Here is a 6616-nt window from a genome sequence, read left to right as displayed (position 1 = left end):
TCATCACCACCAACATCACCACCACCATCACTACCATCATCATCATCGCCACCATCCTCATCATCACCTTTCTCATCACCACCAACATCACCACCACCATCATCACCACCATCCTCATCATCACCACCATCGCCATCATCACCATCCTCATCACTATCATCCTCATCATCACCTTCCTCCTCCTCCTCATCATCACCACCATCACCACCACCATCACTAACATCATCATCATTGCCACCATTCTCATCACTGTCACCATCATCACCACCATCCTCATCACCACCACCATCACCATCATCATCATCATCACCATCATCACCATCACCATTATCACCACCACCATCATCACCACAGCCTCTCTTTTTTTCTTCTTGCTAATTCATCCAAATCACTTCACATTATCTTCCTTTTCCATTTCTTCCTTCCTTCCTCCACCTCTCTCTTTTTCATAATAATCTTCACTTAGAAATTGAACGGCCAGTGACAGTGACCCTGGGGTCATAGACAGCTCTAGATCTTGACAAATAAGGAAGTATAATTATGCCTATAGCTTTTCAAAGCTCTTCCATTCTCAATTTTAAATCATCTGTCCCATCAACGGAACATCCCAATTTTTGCCTCTGGATATGCTTCCTCTACTTGTGCTGGAAAGGCCAATCATGCGTTCTTCCTGCTGTCACAAGGCAGGTCCCCACTCCCTGACCATGGCTGATGGTCAGGAATCAGTGCCTGACTCAAGATGACCCCAGGGGAGTGTCTCCCAGGAATTTGGATCTATAGAGTCTGGTTTATTGACTGTCAGGGTTTGGACTGAGAGGCAAAGGAAAGAGCAGAGTACAGCAGACTGCAGAGAGCAGATACACAGAGCAGACGGGCCAAGAGGAGAGACAGGGGGGCCCAGGATGAGGGACAGACTTGGGTTCTGACTTCCTGGTTCTTGGCTTCTGTCCAGAACCTGCTTTCACCTCTATCTTCAAGGTCACAGAGGTCTCTATCTCTTCAACAATTGCCACATTCCCACCTGTGCTGGTCTATTAGTTGCATAATATCTCTCTTTAAGTGGATCTCCCCCACACCTCCTTTTTTCTTTTTAACTTGGATGGATTTATCTATAAAGAAAACCTTACATTAGTAATCTAAATAGAAAATTAGTAGCCTATGATACTTCCAGGAGACTATAAAAGTAAATACAACAAATAAATAATAAAAATAGATATGTTTATATCTATTAAATTAAAAATTAAGTAGTGATCTATAAGTAAAAAGAGAAGACTGCTTTATTTACAAAGTGTTTCAGGAGTGCAAAATAGAATCACAATGAGATACCACTACAATACACTGGATCGGCTAAAATTTAAAACACTGATATTACCAAGTGTTGGTGAGGACATGGAGCAACTGCAATGCTCACCCTCTGCTGGGAGGGGGCGGTTGTAAATTGACTGGACCACTTTCAAGAACTAAATACTAAAATTAAATATACATCTACCCTAGGCCCCAGGAAGTTCCCTCCCAGGCGTACGCTCTATAGATGGGTGTCTGCCAGAAGACACATAAGAGAGTGCTTGTACCAGGTTATTCAAAATAACCCCCAACTGGAAACAACACACATGTTCATCAACAGAGAAGAGAGAAATAATTCGTAGTATATTCATGCAATGGAATACTACACAGTGCCGAAAAGAACAAAGCACGGTTACACATGAACACATCAGATGAATCTGACACGTGATGTTGAATGAAAGGAGCCGGATACAAATGTATGAGTGCGTGGACGTGAGTCTCAAAGATAAGGCAGAACTAATCTATGGTGATACAAGTCAGCGTAGCTGTTCCCTGTGGTGGTGTGGGGGGGCGGAGTATTGGTAGGAGGTACATGAGAGAGACGCTCTGTGTCTTGAACCACATGGTGCTACTGTTACCACTGTGCTTGGTACCTGCATGGGGTGGGCCCCCGGAAGAGCAGCGACAGGGCACGATTCCTGCATTGTTATTGCTGCTGGCTCCGGATACCGTGAGTCTAGCGGCTCAGTGGGAGGGGATGCTGCAGGCCAGCAGGTGGCCACGTGCCTGCTAGGAACCCAGACAGCCACTTACTGGCAGGCTAGCTCATTTGCCCTAGGCTCTGGCTCCTCATCTGTAAAGTGGCGCCCACCCTGGGGCTGATATGTCTTGGGGGAGGTAGGGATTTGGGGGCGCTGAGCCCAGCTCAAAGCAGGCACCCCTGGCTATCCTTATGGAGGATGGTTTCTGCACTCCAGGTGGAGAGGACAGTTAGTTTGGATGAACTTGGAATGGCAAGCTTGGAGATCTGATTCCTCGAGAATTTACTTGCCTATCTTAGGCAACTCATTTATCTGTTCTCTGCCTCAGGTTCTCCATCTGTAGCGTGGGGATAACAACATCTCTTGGAGTTGTTATGAGGAATAAGTGAATTAACCTCTGGCACTCCACTGGCACTCCCGTTAGCACTGTGACCCCTGCATTGCCCGGGACTAGGACAGGATCGAGCCAGCTCCAGCATAAGGAACAAACACTCCCAGCAGGGTGTCTTAGGGTATAATTTCAAAGCTCAAACTAGCTTCCTCAACTTTTCTCCTTAGCAGACTTTTGACCCTGGAGCTGGTCAGCAGCTAATCAAGAACAAAGGCTTCCTCTGTCTCCTGGATCAGTCCCTGGGGATGGCCTGCCTGTCTGAAGGCCGGGTGCTGGTAGCAGACTGCAGCCCAGGAGGACGTTTCCGTCAAAGTTCACCTGACCTTTCTGGGGTCAAACCCTGGGGTTGGCACTTGCTAGCTGTATGTGGCCTTGGGCTACCTCCTTTAACTGCCTGAGCCTCAGTTTCCCCATCTTTAAGAAGGAAGAGATGGTCACAGTCTGGACCCCAAAGGGCCATGCCAAGACTTAGATGAAATGAGGCATTCCAGGTCTGGCACAGAGACATTGGCCAACAACATCCAATGATCCTGACTACTCCTGATTTTGCTCCCACCCACGGCTGGCATCTTTTTCTGCCTCTGGTTTGGGGAGAATCAGGAGTCCCAGCACAATCTCACGGCACCTCCAAGTAATTGTCATATTGTATGGTATGGTATTCTTGTCCATACACGCATGGACAGGTGGAACGTTAAAACCAGAGGATGAGCAGTGGTGGCTGGGAAGAGGACAGGGGGACACCTCCGGCACCCTCGGGGTGATCTTCATTCTTGGGAATGACCACCCCCAGAGAGGGCAAGGAAATACAGCTATGAGGCACTAGGGACCCCCAAACACCTTAGTCACCTTTGCCCCAGCCTTCGGAAGTAAGAATTGTGTTGGTGACATTTTACAGGTGAGGAGAAAGGGACACAGAGCCATCCTCATGAAGCATATGGTCTGTTCTGGTTGCTACTGCTCTGTAACAAACCACCCCAAAACCTAGTGGCTTAAAACAGGTGTTATGGACTAAATGTTTGTGTCCTTCAGTTCATATATTAAAGCCCTAACCTCCAGTGTGGCTGTATTTGGGGTAAGGAAGTAATTAAAATTAAATGAGGTCATAAGGGTGGGACCCTGATCCCACTGGATTAGTGTCCTTATAAGAAGAGTCACCAGAGGGTTTTCTCATTCCCTCCCTCCCCACCCCACCCCCAACCCCCCCACCATGTGAGGACACAGTGAGAAGGAACATGGCTCTCCCCAAAACCTGACCTTGTTGGCACTCTGAGCTCGATTTTCAGCCTCCAGTATTGTGAGAAATAATTTCCCGTGATGGAAGGCACTCAGTCTATGGTATTTTGTTTCGGTAGCCTGAGCAGACTAAGACGCAGGGCTTGGCACACTTTCTTCGTAAAGGACAAGATGGTGAGAAGTATAGGCTTTATGGGCCATGTGGTTTCTGTCAAAACTCTTCAACCCTGACCCTGTAGTGTGAAACCGTCTGTGGCTGTGTATACATGGGCGACACGGTTGTCCCAGTCAAACTTTGTCCCTAAAAACAAGCATTTGGCCCCTGGCTTAGTAGTTTGCATGAGCTCTGCCTGGCTTAACATAACAGCAGTCCTTTATTTTGTTCAGAAACTGAAGCTATGATGGAAACCAGTATCCATTGATGGATGAATGAAGAAAATGTGGCATATATTATATGTGTGTGTGTGTGTGTGTGTATAATGGAATATTATTAAGCCATAAAAAAAGAAACCTCACCATTTGCAATAACAGGGATGGACCTTGGGGGTATTATGCTAAGTGAAATAAGTCAGATAGAGAAAGACAAATACCGTATGATCTCACTTATATGTGGAATCTAAAGAAAACAAAACAAAGCTCATAGATATAAAGAACAGATTGGTGGTTGCCACAGGTGTGGGGTGGGGGTGGGCTGAATGAGTGAAAGTCGAAAGGTACAAACTTCCCGCTATAAAATAAACAGGTCACAGAGATCTAATGAACAGCATGGTGACGGCAGTGACTCATACTGCAGTGCCTATCTGAAAGTTGCCAAGAGAATAGATCTGAAAAGTTCTCATCGTAAGAAACATATTGTGTCACTGTGTGTGGTGATGGGTGTTACCTAGACTTAAGGTGTGGACCATTTTGCAGTGCACACATAGATCAACCCATTATGTTGCGCACCGGAAACTAATATGTTGTCGTATGGCATTATACCTCCATTTTTTGAAAATTGAAACCATGACAAGGCATGGTGAGGAAAGCTCCATGGGTGGGGTCTCTGCTCCATGGGGCAATAGCTGGGGTGACCCGCCCAGAGCTTGAGGATCTACTTTTGAGCTGCTGGGGGTTCAGCTAGGGATGTGGGCCGGAAGCCCCGTTTCTCCAGACCCCGTGTGCCTCTCTGTGGGCTGCTTGGGCTTCCCCACAGCATGGTGACTCCGTTCCAAGCGCCAGCATCCGAGAGCACGAGCAGAGGTCGTATTGCCATTTACCTGACCCTCGGAGTCACATTGCGTCACTTGGGCGAAACTCAGCAGCAGGAGGAGTGTCCAAAACTCAGCAGTGGGGTGGAGGTATCCCTTCTCTGGGGAACCCAGGAGCCTTTCTGCAGCTGAGACCAGAAAACTTCTGGGCCACAGGGAGAGGAAGCAGGCAAGGGAGAGGCAGTGCCCATGCAGAGGCCAGAAAGCTTCCAGCCTGGAAGACCAGTCGGCTTGGGCGGCAGTCCTGCTCCGTCCGTCGTTCCATTCCCTTCCGCCGGGCACTTCACAGAGGCAGCCCTCAAGCTGGTCTTTCTGACAGGTGAGTATGGAAGCTGAGGTCAGCTGAGGATGCCGGTGAGGTCCCTGAGGTGAGGCACTCATCCCAGAGCCTGGTGCCCAGAGCCATGAAATTCTGCATGGTGCTATGACTTTTTGTTTTTTTCTTCTGGTTTCTGTTTTGACATTGCTGGGTGGTACTGTGTTTGTAGCCTTACAGAATTTCCTCCAAAATGAAATCAGTACCACCCGCCATATGTGATGGGAGAATGATTTACAAATGGCACAAAATGCATGCCTCTAATATCTGCATTTCGGAGGATAAAGTCCATCAGTGCTGAAGCTAATATGACCATGTGTGGGAGAGGAGAGAGGGTCGGCTGGGGGAGGTTAGAGGAGGGGTCCCTTGTAACTGCCGGGGGAAGGTGTGTATCAGCCAGAGTGCTGACCAGAAATTGCTGGAAGCCTCAAGTCCTCATTTTCCAGCAAGATCTCGGTTGTGATCCACTGCTTGTGTGAAGAAGGGCTGCTGAATCAGCCAAAACCAGGTTGGGACTGAAATGGAAGAAAGGAAGAGCAGAGTGTAAAGGTAATGGCAATTTTATGTCAGTGAGGTTTGGGGGGAGCAGGCCGAAAGTGGGGCGTCCCCTGTAGGAATCCACGACCTTCGAGGAGGGGCTAGACTCCTGATAACACCACTGTTTCCCCTTGTCCAGTGCTTACCATGCCCTGGACGTCAGCTCCTTGAATCCCCATGGCAATTTATGGGAACTAATATCTGCCCATTTTACAGATGAGAAAACTGAGCTCAGAGGTAGTAAGTGACTGCCCACACCACACAGCTGGCCAGCTCTGGAGGCAGGATTTGAGCCTGAATCTTGTGAGGAGTGGCGGGTTTGTGTACACATTCACAATATATAATTTTTCATTTACACCAAACAGTCCTGAGACACTATTTCCTACCCATCTAGATTAACAAAATAAAATAAATGGAAACATAGTAGGAAGTCTGATAATACCAAGGGGTGGCCAGAACACAGAGAGCCAGAAGGGCGGGGCACTGCAGGGGGAGAAAGAAAGTGCTCTAATCTCTATTAAATCCAAGATGTGCTTGACCCAACAATTCCACCCCTAGGCCTTTAGAGAAACCTTCCAGGTAGCACAGGGAGGCAGACACCAACTAAAAGGCACCTTGAATATTGCAAATCACAAAGCAAAACTGAAAACTCCCTAAATATCCCTCCACAGGTGGGGTGGATAAGGTGGTAACTGCTCTCCCGGCCAGTGGAGTTTAGGGAGGGGGCTTTGGTGCCCAGAGCAAGACGGGAAGTTGAGCTTGAACTCTGGGAGTCCTAGAGGGGCTGGTATTCCCGTGAGAGCCTGTTCAGCCAAAGATGGGAACAATGCAGGTAGGAGAAGGTGTG

This window comes from Mirounga leonina, unplaced genomic scaffold (assembly GCF_011800145.1).
Source record: "Mirounga leonina isolate KUSES-001 unplaced genomic scaffold, KU_Mleo_1.0 Mir_180, whole genome shotgun sequence".
Taxonomy (NCBI): Eukaryota; Metazoa; Chordata; class Mammalia; order Carnivora; family Phocidae; genus Mirounga; species Mirounga leonina.
The sequence above is the reverse complement of the archived record's forward strand: the minus strand, read 5'-3'. Positions refer to the sequence as shown.